The sequence below is a fragment of the Haliotis cracherodii genome, unplaced genomic scaffold (assembly GCF_022045235.1).
Source record: "Haliotis cracherodii isolate W230 unplaced genomic scaffold, xgHalCrac1.p SCAF_8, whole genome shotgun sequence".
Classification (NCBI taxonomy): Eukaryota; Metazoa; Mollusca; class Gastropoda; order Lepetellida; family Haliotidae; genus Haliotis; species Haliotis cracherodii.
The window spans coordinates 54494818-54513042 of record NW_027266341.1 but is presented as its reverse complement, the minus strand read 5'-3'; the positions used below and the strand labels follow the sequence as shown (position 1 = coordinate 54513042).

At 38.9% G+C, this 18225-nt stretch overlaps 1 protein-coding gene across 4 annotated transcripts in view; it reads right to left on the bottom strand.

The window, feature by feature from the left end:
* LOC139449916 (uncharacterized) overlaps nt 1–18225 on the bottom strand; it is a 219076-nt gene that overhangs the window by 115837 nt on the left and 85014 nt on the right. Inside the window, exon 1 of one of the 4 annotated variants that reach the window (XM_071231526.1) lies at nt 2146–2232. The exons of the other annotated variants lie outside the window; for them this stretch is intronic. The gene's annotated coding sequence lies outside the window, so the exon portion shown is untranslated. Of the gene's footprint in view, nt 1–2145; nt 2233–18225 lie in introns of those variants that run through there. 4 annotated transcript variants of the gene reach the window in all.

Sequence of the window (18225 nt, the reverse complement as noted above, 5' to 3'; positions counted from 1 at the left end):
CCATTTTGAACAGCGCAGTAAACTATGGTTATAACAAACTCAAAGGGACCACTAATTTTGGTTCGTAATAACCGTAGATCATCATAAGCATATTTCCAGCATATACACAACAAATGGCCAGGATATTTGTTATATTAGTCAGTTTGTTATAAGTGCATTCATAATAAACATAATTTATAAAGATTTTACCGTACTTCAGTCATCAAAAGCATTTTGTCTCCTAACCTGAACATGTACTTTTACAGTATGATATCTTAATATATGTGCCAACCAGAGCAACATAATTTTAATTAGACTGGGGCTTCAGACTACTGGCTACAGATGCAGACAGAGTTACATCATGATGTGTCTGCTAGATGCTGGAGGGCTGGATGCAGTGATGCAGGACCAAGGTGTCTACCACCTTGGTGAAACCCAGGACCACATGGCCGGCAACCAGCATCATCATCAGCGACCTTGGGACACGAGATAAGACAACCAGCAATATTTGACCAGTCTAACAGACAAAGGGGCTGTCAGAGATATGGAGCCTGTTTCAGCCTACACATGGCATCCGGTTGACACACGAGAGTTACAGGTCTCCAGTGAGATATGGCGCCTGTCTCAGCCTACACATGGCATCTGGTTGACACATGAGAGTTATAGGTCTCCAGTGAGATATGAGCCTATATCAGCCTGCATATGGCATCTGGTTGACACACGAGAGTTACAGGTAATAAGTGAGATATGAGCCTGTCTCAGCCTAAACATCACATCTGGTTGACACATGAGAGTTATACTTCTCCAGTGAGATATGAGCCTATATCAGCCTACATATGGCATCTGGTTGACACACCAGAGTTACAGGTAATAAGTGAGATATGAGCCTGTCTCAGCCTACACATGGCATCTGGTTGACACATGAGAGTTACAGAAAATCAGTGAGATATGAGCCTATATCAACCTACACATGGCATCTGGTTGACACATGAGAGTTACAGGTCTCCAGTGAGATATGAGCCTGTATCAGCCTACATATGGCATCTGGTTGACACATGAGAGTTACAGGTAATCAGTGAGATATGGAGCCTGTATCAGCCTACACATGGCATCTGGTTGACACATGAGAGTTACAGGTAATCAGTGAGATATGAGCCTATATCAACCTACACATGGCACCTGGTTGACACATGAGAGTTACATGTAATCAGTGAGATATGAGCCTGTCTCAGCCTACACATGGCATCTGGTTGACACACGAGAGTTACAGGTCTCCAGTGAGATATGGAGCCTGTCTCAGCCTACATATGGCATCTGGTTGACACATGAGAGTTACAGGTCTCCGGTGAGATATGGAGCCTGTCTCAGCCTACATATGGCATCTGGTTGACACATGAGAGTTATAGGTCTCCAGTGAGATATGAGCCTATATCAGCCTACATATGGCATCTGGTTGACACACCAGAGTTACAGGTAATCAGTGAGATATGAGCCTATATCAACCTACACATGGCACCTGGTTGACACATGAGAGTTACATGTAATCAGTGAGATATGAGCCTGTCTCAGCCTACACCTGGCATCTGGTTGACACATGAGAGTTACAGGTAATCAGTGAGATATGGAGCCTGTCTCAGCCTACATATGGCATCTGGTTGACACATGAGAGTTACAGGTCTCCGGTGAGATATGGAGCCTGTCTCAGCCTACATATGGCATCTGGTTGACAAACTAGAGTTACTGCCAGTAACTCCAGCAACAATCAATTGCCATATACTGCAACAACAACCAGTTCAGGTACATATTACTTTACCTGTTCTGATTTGTTTCTTTGTTTAACGCCACACTCAGCAATATTCCAGCTATATGACCTGTTCTGATGTCACATGACTAATAACTCCACAACTAGATGAGTATGATGTCAACAACACACCTCAGAAATGTCGACAAACTCCAGGTAAACAAGACTCTCAGGTACACTGATAAAAGGCACCTGCATACATTGTGTATATAGGTATTACATACACCTGATCTACCCCACACAACTCAGGTAAATATGCATATCTACAATACAGGTATGGTGATTAGAAGTACAGGTATATCTTGATCATGCATTCCCACTGAGGCAAATCTAAAGCTGTTCAGGCGTGACAATGGTTTACTCACCACAATGGTAAACTTGGCTGATATTCTCACAGGTAAATCCAGTGAACTTCTGGTTTCACTTTGTCAACTGTATTCCACAGTGTAATGCAGGAGAACACATTCCAGCAGGCCTAATTCTCCCATGTACATGTAATCAACACCAGCCAACCCAGACCAAACACCCTGCCTCCATTGTGGCTACCTGTCTCTCTGAGCCCACTCAGCCGACACGACCTCTTACCTTTGACCTATATTAGGTCACACACCAGGTCATGCCCTCAGGTAACAGGTGTTGCTCACAGTTTGCTTCCTACCTGCATTAGGACCTGGGGACAAATCTTGCTGTGAAATATAGCCCTGCTACAGCAAAGTAACTGTCTTACACTGTACTGTTAGCTTAACATTTTCAACAAGAAGCATTTTCAAAATGGATGCAAATGATACTTCAAAGTCTTTCATAATTGTTGCTGCCATCATCATCATCATCATCATCATCATCATCACTGAGCAATCTGAATGTATGGGATGATTTATTGTTGGACATTTATGAAGCATATGATTGGATTATATATTATAATGATGGCCATATATTCTCCATTGTTTGTATGAATACAGTGCAGCAAATTGGTGTTTTATTTTAGTGGATGATGTACTGATGGTATATATGACTTTATACTGGTATTTATATCATTAACATATAATAATATTTTCATAACATCATTAATATTACATTATCACTATTACAATATGCTATTGATTTATCTTCTTCAAATATTTCCCATTCTGTAACATGCATTCAACTACTGTCTCTAAACAATTTAGTAAAATTGCGACATTTCCTGTTTCGTAAAGTCACAGACAAACTTCTCAAACATTATCTGTATTTTTCTAACTGCCAGTTTTGTTTGGAGAGAAATTTCAGATTATTTTTGATATCCCTAAAAAAGAAAACCAAGCCATCTTTTAGTTGATAAATGAGCCCAAATAAGGCGTTTCCCCCAGTGTTTGCCATAGCCCAACAGCCAACTGACAGGCTGCCAGCCAAGCTCCTCACAGGGACTATCAGTGCATGTACATCTGAAGAAGTCTGTCTCTAATTTTTTTCCAAACCTTACAGGCTTAAATGTAGTACTGGACTGTAGCTATTATTTGGGACCTTCACAACAAAAGCTATATGGATGAATCTTAGAGTCCAATAAAAAAATTTCTGCATATTCAACACTGAAACACTTTGAAAACGCATATTTGATTTTTTGTAATATTTGGCAAAATGGCCTAAAAAATCAGATGATGTTGTTCTTGGTTTTCAGGTATTTACATGAGATAACAAACACAACAGTGTTGTCATACAGGTTGCTTCATTCCATGTGTTTGGAGATGGACTTGACAACAAAAACACATCTTTTCCAATTTAGAGTTAAAGCTGATTTTGCATTTTCAAAGTGTACAGTTTATGTAATAATTGCCAGGCATTTTTTACATGTTCATGTGTGAGCTACATGTTATTTTCAGGGCTATGTTTTACACAAAAGTATAAGTGCCTTACTGGTGACACACAATTTCAGCATAATTTCAAAACAATTGGAAAAAGTATTAAAGAATACCACATTGATCAATACTGTAATAACATAGCATCAGGGTTACGGCCTTCATTTATGTTGCACAAGTTAGATAATCAAATGTTTATCATGGCACTGGCACACAAGAAAATATGTCTACCCACACTCATAGCTTTGGTTTGATACATCAAAATTATTTACATTTTTTAGGTTAAATCAGCAAGTAAAAGCATAAAGTAAATGTTTGGAAGAAAACTTTTACCATAATTTGAAATGGTTGTAAATGTTGACACAATATTTGTGTGAAAATTTGAATCCTGGAAAACTGAGCAGTTATTACTTCAAAATCTTTGAAAAAATCTCAAAAGTGCAAATTTAAATTCTTTTTCAATGAAGGTTTTCCCAGATCCAAAATAGAATAGTATTGTGATTGCTATCTTAATCCAGACTACACATACTGAAAATAACACCCCAAATCACTCATCTCGACATCTTCAACATCAGCTATGTCCAGACTATGTTCAACACCTTAAACAAATAAGCCCCAACTGCAAACTGTGCATGCGTTGCGGCCCCGGCAGAGTGCAACATCACCGTGTGTGGTTGGTGTACCATCCTGGATAAATGAAACAAACAGTTGTCGTGTTGCAGACAAACACAACACTAGGAGACGGACTGTGCTGGTGTCAGTGCACATGGCATAATGTACAGCTGTACTGGATGTGACGCGATGCTAATATCGCATCCCGGAGGCAGGAGCAACAACAGCATCTACATCAGTTAAAAAGGCTGAGGATCAACTCAACAAACAGTTGTTACGTCGTGGCCCGAAAGACAAAGATGCTGGTATCAATGCACTTACTTAGCCACGTCCAAGATCTGCATTGTGCACAGTGTATATACCGTATTCGACGTAATAAGCGCCCATGGCAATATTTGCTAATATATTGGCTAGTGAACAATCCCAATTAGCACCCCTTCCGATTGATCAATATACACAAGACTTATTTATTCCTGTATAATACGCACTCGTGTGTTATATGCACCCTTAATTATGGGCAATTTAAATCTGGAAAATATATCGTGTATAATACGCACAAATTCTTCTTTTGTATCATTTCAGGCTGTCAGCATAAACCACAAAATTTACAATCTTTCAACTCTGGGTTTTTTTTCTCACCAAAATTATATTCTGATAAGAGCCCCCTGTTTCTAAATTTGAGAGTGCCCTAGGCGCTTATCCTGTCGAATACGGTATATATATATATACATGTCAGGAAGGATGTAGAAAAGAGAGATAACCATCTTGGTGTGCACAACACTCACAGGAACACTCTCCTCCCCAGAGTTCCTTTCCGCCAGCCTTGTACTTCTGCCACAGGCCAGCGAGATGTGACAATTCATCTACCACAATCCATTCAAGATATTGCATATGTTTTTCATCTGTTTAATTTTTGATGAGTCTACACTTATTGATAAACATGTGTCATGAAACGTTTAACTTTCATTGAGAAATATCCTAAAACAAGAAAAACTATTTCCATTTGTGTATTTATCATTTGTTTACATTGATTTACGTTTCCACATGCTGTCATCGATATCCAATATTCTTCCCTAGCTAAATTATTTTCATTGTTCATCAATTTCAATTTCATTTCAACTATCATGTGACTGGTATAGTAAGAATGTAAGGGGGAAGTTTGGTGCTTTTCCGTTAGTCTGCAATCTCGAACTAAACAAACGGACATGGTTTCATCTGAGAAACAGTAAATCAATTGCAAACCATTTCCAAATTTCCAAAAATGGCATTCCCAAAGATATCCACAAACATTAAAATGTCACTACATTTGGGGTTAGAGGTAAAATTTTCAAGAATCTTGGCCACTTTGTCCTATTTGCATACATTAAATTCAAATTCATAAATTTAATCATAAGTGATTTGGGTAATATCCATACAATGAAGTATATTTTATTTTGTTTAAATTATTATTTATTTTTTTTATATATTTTATTTCCCCTTTTCCCTGTTACATGAGGAGGATGGCCATCCAGGGCAATGGTCACCCTCACATTCTGAAGACAATGTATGCATACATTTGGGAAAAATTAAATACAAGTATTGGAAGTGGTGCCAAGTTGATTTTTAAGAAATATAACAAAACATACACACAGTCAAGCGTTTAAATTATTTTTACAAAATGATAGTTTATCCATGTCAAGAGGCAAGATTCTACATCTGACGTATTTACTTAACTCAATTCTCAAATGCCAGCACATCATCACTGCAGATATATCCCTGTGAGACACCTCTACCTCATGCAAAGGAAACTTTTTACAGGACCAAGAAATACCTTCTTAAAGTGAACATTTCATTCTTGTACAACCCAGGCACCTTGAATAACATTCACTACAGTTCAGCCTGACACAAACGAGTATAAAATTTGAAATAACCAGAAAATATTCCATTGAGAAGCTGTGGGTGTCACCTTACACAGGCTTCCAGCCATGCCATGGCTTGACACAAATGTCTGTGCATGTCATGTTTAGCTAAACTTTCCGTTCATTTTTGAAGTTGACAGTTTCCTTGAAAATGCTTTGATGGTGGTGTGGTAATCTACAATACAAACACTGCCAGCTGTAGTAACCTTACTCGACCAACTCACAGACTCGACATAGACTTGAACAAACATTGTCAGCTCCAGTAATCTAACTTGGCCAACTCGACACAGGGCAAGACACAGACACAGACAAACACTGTCAGCTCTAGTAACCTTACACGACCATCTCGACACAGGGCAAGACAGAGACAAATACTGTCAGCTCCAGTAACCTTACTCGACCAACTCGACACAGGGCAAGACACAGACATGGACAAACATTGTCAGCTCCAGTAACCTTACTCGACCAACTCGACACAGACACAGACAAACACTGTCAGCTCCAGTAACCTTACTCTACCAACTCAACACAGGGCAAGACACAGGCACAGACAAACTCTGCCAGCTCCAGTAACCTTACTCGACCAACTCCACACAGGCACGTCATGGGGATGACAACGTCCCTGCTGTTGTTGCTGATGGTGGCCCCCTGCCAGAGCGGCATGGCCTCGAGAATGCACTCTGCAAGGGTCGCCAGTATTTGTCAGCTAATGAAGATCAGCATCCCAGCATCTTCGACAAGTATCAACTTGATCAGGATATCTAACAGATTCTTGTTGTTGTGAATATCAATATGAAGACATCTGTCATACAACATGAAGTTCAGTTGAAGTGTAAACATGCATACAATATGTGACCTTCATCACACAACCTGTAGGTGGAGACTGTCTTGAGTTGTTAATGTCCATATGAACTCTGTCATCACCTGCAGCTCATCTTGACTTGCAAACATCTACACAGTGTACATAAGACCGCTGTCATACATCCTGCAATTCAATATTATACTGAGCCAATATCCATATGATCTGAGACCTCATGAACATTAATAGGTGAGGTGAGGTGAGGTGAAATAGGGTTTAACGTCTCCTCTAAGATTATTGCACTAGTATAGCGATGTGCATGCACGCGTGTGTCTCTGTGTGTGTGGCTGCTTGTACTAGTCCGGAATGATGTCGATTTATAGTGCTAGCCAGTGAGATACCATGCCACAGTTTAACATGAATACCCCACTCAGACACAGTATACTCCAAGCCAACCAGTCCTTGTTTTAGTCCCTTAATGCCAAGCGCCAGACAGGGTAACAACAAGTACCATCTGTTGATGTCTTTTGGTATGACGTGGCCGGGGATATGAGCATTAATACAATCTAAGATCTCAATTATATGACTTCAACCTTATCCTGAGTTGAGAAAATCCATTCTATCTGAATCATAAATGTCTGCTCCATCTCAGACCTCACTGAGGACAGAGACTATGTATTTTAATCAACTTCTATCTTGTATAATTTGTAAAAGGGATTACAATCATTTCTATCTTTTAAGAATTACAAAATTTATTTCCACATCAAACCTAACCCAAATAATTCCAAATACCAATTTCTAAGGCAACAAAAGACTGGAGAGTACAAAAATAACACAGAAATCTGTACCCAGACAGACACAATAATAGTTGATTGTTGTCACGTGTAAAATAAGAAAAGTATTATCCATGGTAACAATAAGTTCCCCGACAACAATCGGCAATCGGACACACAGCAAACACACCTTGTCATCAATCACACAATCGATGACTTTTTCCAATACACGACAACAACCATGTCCAGAGAACCTGCCTCGATTGCCTATAAATCAATCTACCCTCACACTGACATCGGTGTCACCGGCGGCTGTCGCTGTGTGAACCTCCACAGTCAGACCATAACCATTACCATAATCATAATCAATGTCCAGGGTGCATTTCAGTCGCCAAATGTAAACACTGGTAAAAATGTGATGTTATCAGTGAGTGAAAAGCTTCAAGTCACAACAAAAAAAGGACAACAAATTGTCATATTGATGTATTCTGAATCACCTTCATTTAGTGAGTGAGTTTGGAGGGACATTACTTTATCAGTATTTCACTTACCATATTCGACGTAACAAGCGCCCAGGGTGCTCTCAAAATGAGAAATAGGAGGCTCTTTTAGAATATAATTTTAGTGAGAAAAAAAAAGAGTTGAAAGATCGTAAATTTCGTGGTTTATGCAGAAAGCCTGAAATGATACAACAGAAAAGTCTGTGCATATTGTACACGACAGAAAAATGATTTCCAGAATTTAATTGCCCATAATTAAGGGTGCATGTAACACACAAGTGCGTATTATACACGAATAAATAAGTCTTGTGTACATTGATCAATCGGAAGGGGTGCTGATTGGGATTGTTCACTACGCAATATATTAACAAATATCCCTGTGGGTGCTTATGAGAGCAGGGCACTTATTACGTCGAATACGATATATCACATAAAGTAGATCATGTCAGCTTGCTGTGGGAGGAAAGCCCATAGTGAGGTATTGACCACTTTGGTGAAAAAAATGACCATGGGTAGAAACATAATTGGGTCAAGTTAGGATTACAGGCACCTGGCATGACAAAGGGACACGATTCTGCACAGCAAACTGCAGCAACTATGGCATGCCAACTTTATTTGTAATGCAGTTTATCACTTTGAAGAAATCCGGGAGCATGGGTGTGATGCTCACTGACCAAGGACATAAGTTGGGGACTCGAACGCCCAATCATAATTCTATAGCACAACTAAGACATGCAATGAGAGTTGCTATCCCCTAATACCACTGTGCCAACCATTCCCCTTAATAAGTTACCTTGATAGACTTGTTTTTGTATGAAGTAAAAATATCAAATTATTAACAATACTTTCTGCAATTATCCTATGTAAACATGATTAACACATTTGTGACAATAATCTTCTCTTGTGTATCTGAGAAAATACAAACGTAACATTTACGAAATGATTATTTTTAATAGTTAATAACCGCAATCATTGTCATAACAAAAATATATGTAACCTATCATCCTTTCCTGAGAAGACCAACATGTTTATGCCACACATGACACATAATGCATTAAGTGCCATGATTACAAACAGGTACAAAAATATCATGAGTCCGCCTCCAGTCCTTAAGGTGAAGTCATCAATCACAGCTGAGGTACAGTGGCTTCTTGTACTGGTGCACCATCGTCACCACCCAATAGCCTAACCCAGCTCCTTCCACTCCACCTATATCAGTGAGATAGGCTTAATGTCCACGAAGTTAGGGCTAATGGCCATGTGTTTAGTCGCATCAGGATAGGATGTATAATGATGGAAGCAGGTGAGGTGAAATGGGGTATAATGTCGATCAAGATTATTGCACTTTTATAGCGACGTGCATGTGTTTGTGTGATGCTGCTTGTTCTAGTTCGGACTAATGCCGATTATACAGTGCTAGCCCACTGAGATACCATTGCTGCATTTTAACATGAATACCCCACTGACACAGTATACTGACACCGAGCCAACCACTCCTTATTTTAGCATCTTAAACCTGAATGCCAGGCAGGTTAACAACAAGTAACATCTTTTAACATCTTTTGGTATGACTTGGCCAGGGATCGAACCCCTCACCTTCCTCTCTGTGGGAGGACACTCTACCACTAAACCATGGAAAACAAATCAACATGGATAAGGCGACGACAGACCAAGGATCATAATTGGAGTGAAGCCGACGAGCAGGTACTGGTTACTTATATTAAATCATGAACCCCTGACTTAGGTACACACTGAAGATCATGAACTACTGACATGTCACACAATGAAGATCATGAACCGCTGACCTAGTTACACACAAAAGATCATGAACTACCACCATGTCACACAATGAAGATCGTGAACCGCTGACCTAGTTACACACCAAAGATCATGAACCACTGACCTAGTTACACAATGAAGATCATGAACCACTGACCTAGTTACGCATTTAAGATCATGAACTACTGACCTAGTTACACACTGAAGATCATGAACTATTGACCTAGTTACACAATGAAGATCATGAACCACTGACCTTGTTACACATTGAAGATCATGAACCACTGACCTAGTTACACATTGAAGATCATGAACTACTGACCTAGTTACACATTGAAGATCATGAACCACTGACCTAGTTACACATTGAAGATCATGAACTACTGACCTAGTTACACATTGAAGATCATGAACCACTGATCTAGTTACACATTGAAGATCATGAACTACTGACCTAGTTACAAATTGAAGATCATGAACCACTGACCTAGTTACACATTGAAGATCATGAACTACTGACCTAGTTACACACTGAAGATCATGAACTATTGACCTAGTTACACATCGAAGATCATGAACCACTGACCTAGTTACACATTGAAGATCATGAACTATTGACCTAGTTACACATTGAAGATCATGAACCACTGACCTAGTTACACATTGAAGATCATGAACTATTGACCTAGTTACACATTTAATAGGGTCTGGCACAACTGCAGTTCTCAGTCAAAGCATACGAATAGCATGTCGCTAACTGTTGTTACTACTCAGTGATGGGTAGCAGCTACTGGTTACTTATATCAAATAGAAACAAATAATACTTCAATGACAACAACCTTACATTTACATGTTCCCAAGACCATAGAACCAAGACTCTAGAAATATAACCAACACAAAACCATCACATAACAAATATGTCAAATACTCTTTAACTATGGCTACAAATCTTCCTAATCCTGAAAACAATAGTTTTACAAAATCAATGTCAAGGTAAGAAATATCTATTCAATACTGCAAATGCTACAAAAGGTACTATGCCTGAAAGCAACTGTTTCCGTGGTATTCGATGAAAAGACAGCGAGTACACCCTATATTATTGATGGCTTGCGACCCAAGATGGAGCTTGTGGGGTCAGGCCATGTTATCTCAGCTCCATACATTGACAGGTTGAAGTCTTGCAAAGTTTTGGTTGCTAGGCAATCTTAACCATTCAACTTTCATTATTAAACACCAAGATCAAATATCACACAAACGGTAATTTCAATTTAAAATGCATCTTAACGATTTCACTAGAAAAACAATCCTGCATTTTTACAATGTCAAAAAAGATGTTCTGAAAGCATAGATATGTTAATGGGGATACTGACAAAACAGTATTTTAGATTTATTAAACCAAAACTGACAAAATTTAATAAAAGATTATTTTTTTAAAATAACACAAAATTTCAATATTTAAGTGAAAATATAACCCTTAAATATACCTAGAAATAATATTGCTGAATTAATGGCATGAAGGAAACATATAAAGAAATGTGAGTTTGGGTGTTTCATAAAGTCTAAAATTAGATCTCAAAAATGCATGCATGAACATCCATGGCTTCAGGGCTAATGTCTCCAAGTAATGATCTAGGCAACCAAGTCTGGTGACCACTCATCCACAAATATTCATGAGAACTTAAATCATATTGGAAGCAGTTCAGTAAACACAGAATAAACTGAATACCAAACTTCCCTTTCTACAGAATTTACATAATGTGATCCTGAAAGTCAGTCGTCAAAGTTTTAATTGGATCATAATTGTTCTCACTTTTATATACCCTTCCTCTTCATGAATAACATATAAGTATTTTTATCAAAATATAAAAAATTATTAAAATAATTGGAAGAAACTTGATGGCTAAAACGGAAAAAGTAAACGATCAAGTCAAGTGTCTGAATAAATTGCCTTCAACATCTGTCTTATAAAAGTGAGTAGGAAAACCAGTGGTTGGCAGTGTGAGCATCAATCTACTGTATAAGGATGAGTAAGTATGTTTTTTTACGCTGCTCTTCGCAATATTCCAGCATCATCTCAACAGGGGACACCATAAATGGGGTTCACAAATTGTACCCATGTGGGGAATTGAACCTGGCTCTTTGGAGTGACGAATACTTAACCATTAGGCTACCCCAGCGCCCTAGTATCAGGATGAGATAATACAGCCAGGATGTAACTGAGAATTGTCCCAACTAAGTATCCCCATTACGGGTGTAACTTGGACGTTTCCTTAGTATGTGTGGTGACTCATTGTCATCTCTTACCACATATAAAGATGCGTGGGCCCAAATCGGACCTGAATTCTCCAAGAGATGAGCATCAGGTACTGGGGACCTACTCTGCCCTGGAATCCCTTCAGGAAGACAAGCATGGGGAACTGGGGACCTACTCTGCCCTGGAATCTCTTGGAGACACGCATCAGGTACTGGGGACCTACTCTGCCCTGGAATCCCTTCAGGGAGACAAGCATCAGGTACTGGGGACCTACTCTGCCCTGGAATCTCCGGGAGACAAGCATCAGGTACTGGGGACCTACTCTGCCCTGGAATCTCCGGGAGACAAGCATCAGGTACGGGGGACCTATTCTGCCCTGGAATCTCCGGGAGACAAGCATCAGGTACGGGGGACCTATTCTGCCCTGGAATCTCTTGGAGACAAGCATCAGGTACTGGGGACCTACTCTGCCCTGGAATCTCTTGGAGACAAGCATCAGGTACTGGGGACCTACTCTGCCCTGGAATCTCTTGGAGACACGCATCAGGTACTGGGGACCTACTCTGCCCTGGAATCCCTTCAGGGAGACAAGCATCAGGTACGGGGGACCTACTCTGCCCTGGAATCTCCGGGAGACAAGCATCAGGTACGGGGGACCTATTCTGCCCTGGAAACTCTGGGGGACAATCATCTGGTAATGGGGACATGTCCGACAAGGTATCAATAATGTATTCATTGAACATATTGTTTTCAACTTCATGAATTACTCTTATCTTATCATGAAGTATTTCTTTGACATGTGAACGGTATGTTTCAAACGATCCCACAGCATACTTAGACCCATCGTAAGTTCCTTCAGGACAGACATGCAAACACACACAACGTCAACTCTGCCTGGCTGCCTCCATGTTTGTAGACATGTTTACCTGTAAGCGAGCTCGTTAGACAGGCGCGTACCTGTAGCGTACCTGTGACTCTCACCTCTGTTACAACAGGTGGACACATCGACCATCACGACAGCAAGGAAGGAGTTTGCAAAGCAAACCTCCCAATACACGATGTCGGTCAGAATGTCATGTGACCACATCCAAGGCCGATCAGGAAAATGAATACCAAGCATCTCTGGTCAAAATACTCGAATGACAAGACAACGTTTCTGTCCACTCACAAGTTCAAGGTCAGCATATCACACATGCTTGATGTTATTTACAGCAAAGAAGCAACAAATTAAATGTTTATTGACTTATTTTGGTCAACTTTTTTTGGATTGAATAGTCCAGGTCCGAATAAATCTTTCATTGTTTTAGCCATACACAACATGGCCACCATTCTTGATGTGACACTCTGCTGATTATCGTAAAGCAAGAATGTTCAGCGCTACATGGTGACCATTCCTTGGATGGTGGTCATCGAGTCATACTAATGATGGAATCAGGGTTTCGTTCACCGAGCGTCTTCCATCTCTGAATATTGATCTTCCTCACAAACCTTACCTAGAAACATGTTTGCTTGAGGCCTCAGTTAATAGAGGAAAAGGCAAGTCCAGTTTGATGTCTTCCTCATACAAATTTCAATGTTTCAAACAGGCAGAAACAAAAAATCATTCAGTTACTCTCCTAAACTTAACCAAACTTTTTTAGTGAAGCATCACAAGCATGCGAGTGATGAAATTCAAACAATTAATTCACTGTTACTTTTGGATTGATATAATATGGGTTTATGTCGCTTTGGGCAAAATTCAAGCAATTACAGAGCGAGTTACAGCAGAAGTGGACTTTAAAGTTTTTGCGTAATGAGTGAGTATTGTTTCAGGCCACTTTTAGCAATATTCCAGCAATATCACGGCAGGGACACCAGAAATGGGCTTCACACATTGTACCCATGTATCAAACCTGGGCCTTCGGCGTGATGAGGGAACACTTTAACCACTAGGCTACCCCACTGTCCCTTTTTGCCTTATGAGAGAAAATACACCACACTGTTGAATGAACCGCTTCCTAGAATCTCACAATACTCATAACACTATCAAAGCATATCAATGCTTTGTTTCAAGTGTAACATAGTTCACACAAAAACCATTTGAACACTGTACAATAAAGCGTCCAGAGAATGTGTCAGTGTAAGCTAGCAATGGTAGGAGTTTATCTAGACCTGCTCAGAGGCCGATATTCAGCCCCAAATCTGCAACAATTATTGTCAGCAAAAATTCCAATATGGGAATTAAAAAGTTCCTTTTTGATGTATATATTGTTACAAGTGATGTGATGGCCGGTGATTTGTATTCCACTGAAAACAGGACTAAACAAGGGGAGGAAGTTCAATTTTACAGTATTGTATTGAATGCAGTGTCACAACACAATGTTAAAATACCTCTGAAACAAAAAAGTAAGAAGTTAAAAAAATCCCACTTTTGAACAAACTACTTTTTTTCCAGTTTACCCTCCATGGGCACTTAGTTTGGAATCCTGGATAAATCTCTGCATAATTCCGTAGAAGGTAAATGCTGGAGAGGTTCCTTCAGCTTGTAACTACTTTGTGATGTGTACTGTGTTATTCAAAAGCAACAAAACACTAATGTGTGCCTGATGCTAAAAAAGCCTTAATTATCCTATTCCAGAAAGCCTGAAGTATTACACATCCTCTTAAGACCAGGAATATATTTGGATGATATGCCCCATATAATCCTCCAAGGTGGCTTGCAGACTTACACGAACACATTGTGTCTGATGTATTATGATGATCATGGTCCTTGACAAATCACCTTAATAACCATAATGACCAACTTGTCCAGCTGAAGTAAAAATATTGAAAGTAAGGCCCTCTTTGTAGTGGTTTCACTAAGCCCTCGAAGCACACGAGGGAAATACCAGTCGTATTGCCTTCTAACTCAGCATCTGAACAATCCAACTCTCTATGGTAATCATATGACCCCGTATGACCCTGCTTATCCATGTTCATACTGGTAGTAAGAAGATTGACACTGATGCCTCAACCTGAAATCATTGCAAGTCACTAGAGCATGACTGATCCACGCTTGACAGGCGTGACCTAACATTATATCCTGTCTTTCAGACCAGATTAACTGACTGAAAAGGAGTGGAAGCAACCGCACTTCAATGAAGCTGTCGGAAAGAGTGTCATTCAGATGTTGGCAACGCTTGTTCACAACAACTATCCATGTTGTGTGGAGAAATACCACATGAGAAGCCTTTATGTCAAATATAAACATGGCCATGTAGTTTCCGTAGTATTATTATTATTATTTTTATTTTTATTTTTTTTATTATTACTATTATTATTATTATTTGGTAGGGAAGCAGCACAGGGTAACAATCGTTTACCTTCAGGAAAAACAAACATCATGAGTTGTTAATTAAGCTCAATCATTTCCTAAAATGTAGTTTAGTCAAGTATATCCTTTAAATATCATTGTAGTTGTATGGGTAATATTTTCCTACAACTATGATTATAATTTGGAAGTGAGATAGCTCATGTTCACATATGGTCAGCCTTATAGAAAATTTGTTAGGATTTTCAAAAAATGTAAACTAAAAATATCAAAGACAAATGAAGTTGTATGAGAAATACTATTACTATGACTGTTTGGTAGGAATATAGCATATGGTGACTATTGTCTGCCATGCCCCTTCCCAGCATGTGACACCTTCCCGGAACCATCGCTGCCACCAGTGGGCAAGCAGCCATTTCAAGAATCTTGAAAATCTTTGCTCAAACCCCACATCTAGCAACAATCATTTTTGGTGAATGTTTTTGGGAATGCTATAATATTGAATTTGGGAAAAGGTTTCCAAATAACTTACTCTTTCCCAAAGAATTTACATTTGTTTAATAAATCATTTGATCACATCGGTTTGAGATTGCAGACAAACAGAAAAGCATAAAACTTCCCCCTTACTTTCTTATGTACTTATTACATGATAGTTGAAAAGAAATAGCAATTCAAATTGACAAACAAAGCAATTTAGCTGAGGGAAGAGTATGAGGTATCACGGCTGTCCTAAACATAACGGTCAGTCCGTTGCAAGTTCAACTCCATGCATGTACAGTAAGAGAGCTGCACGGAGCAATGGGCTACCACTGTCAGGAGCTTGCAATGACTGCCTGCAAAATGTAAACGTGTTGCATACGAAGCTCAACATATGATTTACCAGCAGAATCACGTACCTGAACGTATTACAGAAACATGGCGTACAAGACCTAGTCAGATGGTTTCAGACCTCATCTATACCTTGCAATACTTTCATTATATTGTTGAACATTAGGTATTCAATTACATGTACATGTTAAACCGAAACCAAATGCTGTCATAATAAATAATTCAAGAATGTAAAACAACATTTAATCGCTTAAAACAAATAATAAAATGACGACTTCTGAAAACAGGAACAACATAATAGCAATCATAAGTGCGGCAACACTTTGTTCCCAGAATTCCACAGTTAGAATGACCTTCACATTCCCATTTTACTGCATTCGTAGAACAAATGCCACCAAATTCAGCTTTCATACAATGAATGTTCAACAAAAGTAATCTGTTGATCTATGTCTAGATGGCAGTTCGCTATATTATGGAAAGTAATGTGTAGGTCTTAGGTGTAACATGAGAGCATGGATATGACGTCACATCACTGGTTGTGTAATAGACAGGCCTTATTTATTATATGTGCTCAGGTGATATAGACTTATATTGCTTTGACAAGGACAGAACGGTAATGTACATCTGTCTTGCATACCATATCAAGCATGTGAAAAGAAAAGAGAAAAAAATGTTGATCTGGTAAATCAAAACTAATAACATCACAAGAAGTCCTTTGCACTTGTAAATCCATGTTTTAAGAAGCTGTAAATCCATGTTTAGAAAAGCTTTAAATCCATGTTTAGAGAAGCTGTGAATCCATGTTTAGAGAAGCTGTGAATCCATGTTTAGAGAAGCAGTAAATCCATGTTTAGAGGACCATTAAATCAATATTTTATTGAATTTTGTTTGAGACAGAATATTTTTAGTCAAAGCTTCTCTGAAAGTAGAAGCAAAACTAAACATTTTTTTCAAGTTATTTACAGAAAATGTGGCAAACCCCTTTGAGGGGAGGTAAAACTTGAAGCAAAATCAATATTTGTCAGTATTTTCTGAAACATTTTTTCAAAAATTCAAAATTTATTTCTAAAATATATAATGGTTGGTCCCTGCATTATCTATGGAAATTAATATCACTTCACATAGGATCTAATTACACAATTTACATACATCTTTAAACATACCAAACAAAACCAAAATATATATATGCATTTTTACTTATCAAAGAACATTTTGCTCTGACCCACATTCCAGTTTTTTTCTTTATTATGAAACGTTTGCCACAGATGTATACACACTGGTTTCTGATATAATCTGCCTTTGAGCTGCCTTGTTTCCAGGGCAACAGACATAACATCAGTATCAGATAGCATGCTACCAGTGTCAAGTAATCCCATCAGCATTCATTAATCGTCATAGTAACCATCAAAGATTACATTTTGCCAGATTGTGTTAACTGGTGTTTCAGAACAGTAGAGGGTGGTCGTAGAGCAACTAATATACACATGTATCATTTCACAGTCACATATTTAGGTGTTGGCCACAGGTATGTTTGCAAAACAAGATTACATTTGGATTAAGTTATGGCCAATGAATGTGTACCACTAAATCATTCATAATGCAGCAGTTATAATAGATTTCATAAAACATCTTTCAAAAAGAATGATTATTTTTATCCTAAACTGATTGTTTGGGAGTGAGGGAGTGGGGAAGTGATGGAGTGAGGGAAGAAGTGAGTCTTACATAGGAAGAGTACAACAAAAGGGAATTGGAGTCTGGACAAGATGGAGTTATGGTTGACAATATGAACAACTCTCAAGACACACAATCGTCAATATGACACTTCCAATCTGGCCTAGTAAAGTATGTTTCAGTCTTATCACACAAACTAGTGGTTTACAG